Source organism: Gymnoscopelus braueri (assembly GCF_963280865.1).
Source record: "Gymnoscopelus braueri genome assembly, chromosome: 3".
NCBI classification, from domain to species: domain Eukaryota; kingdom Metazoa; phylum Chordata; class Actinopteri; order Myctophiformes; family Myctophidae; genus Gymnoscopelus; species Gymnoscopelus braueri.
In genome coordinates this window covers 1,665,681-1,666,448 of record NC_137612.1, presented here as the reverse complement: position 1 = coordinate 1,666,448, position 768 = coordinate 1,665,681, and the positions used below count along the sequence as shown (strand labels likewise).

Sequence of the window (768 nt, the reverse complement as noted above, 5' to 3'; positions counted from 1 at the left end):
ACGGTCCAAAAGTAACGGTCACTTTCACCTAACGATCTGTTTATCCTCCGTCCAGAGGCTGTCTGTCCACCTCTTCTTCTCTCCTCTTCTCCCTTTCTCCTCCTTTTCTCTCTCTCTCTCTCTCTCTCTCTCTCTCTCTCTCTCTCTCTCTCTCTCTCTCTCTCTCTCTCTCTCTCTCTCTTTCCTCTCAGGTCGGTCCTGCAGGCAGCAGATTGCAGACTAGTGTTGCCATGTCTGCTTATTATAAGCAGTTGGTGGTGGAAAAAGTATTCTCATTTTTTACTTTAGTAAAAAAGTATCAATACTGCAATGTAGAAATACAAATACTCTGTCACAAGTAAAAGTCCCGAATAAAAACTAAATACTTGAGTAAAAGTACAAAAGTATTGGTATCAAAATGTACTTAAAGTAGGGAGTACTCATTATGCAGAATGTCCCATTTCACAAGTTTTCAAATGTATAAATTGTATAGAAATATTTTGAAAATAGCCGATCTACAAGTTCACAACGCGTCGCAACGCGACACTTCGTGAGCTCGTAGATCTGCTATTTTCAAATGGCTGAAATGTATATAAGGCTGAAATGGAAGTACAGTTCAAATACAAGGTCTGTTAAGAGGATTTTAAACCCAAGAAACTTTCCATTGGGGTCCTTTGTACACAATTCATCGAAACATTTAATGACAGACAAAATATAGACTTTTGTACTTTAATTGTTTCTAAAGTGTAGTTGTTTATCTGGGCTTGTTTCATAATGTTGTTTAAACCA

The 768-nt window shown here is 37.8% G+C and overlaps 1 protein-coding gene across 1 annotated transcript in view; it reads right to left on the bottom strand.

Annotated features, from left to right (window-relative positions):
• The window catches only part of slc4a8 (solute carrier family 4 member 8), a 107,007-nt gene extending 106,984 nt beyond the window's left edge, over window positions 1-23 (bottom strand). Inside the window, exon 1 of the mRNA XM_080423727.1 lies at window positions 1-23. This exon is cut by the window's left edge and continues 294 nt beyond it. The gene's annotated coding sequence lies outside the window, so the exon portion shown is untranslated.
• Between the last annotated feature and the right edge of the window lie 745 nt (window positions 24-768).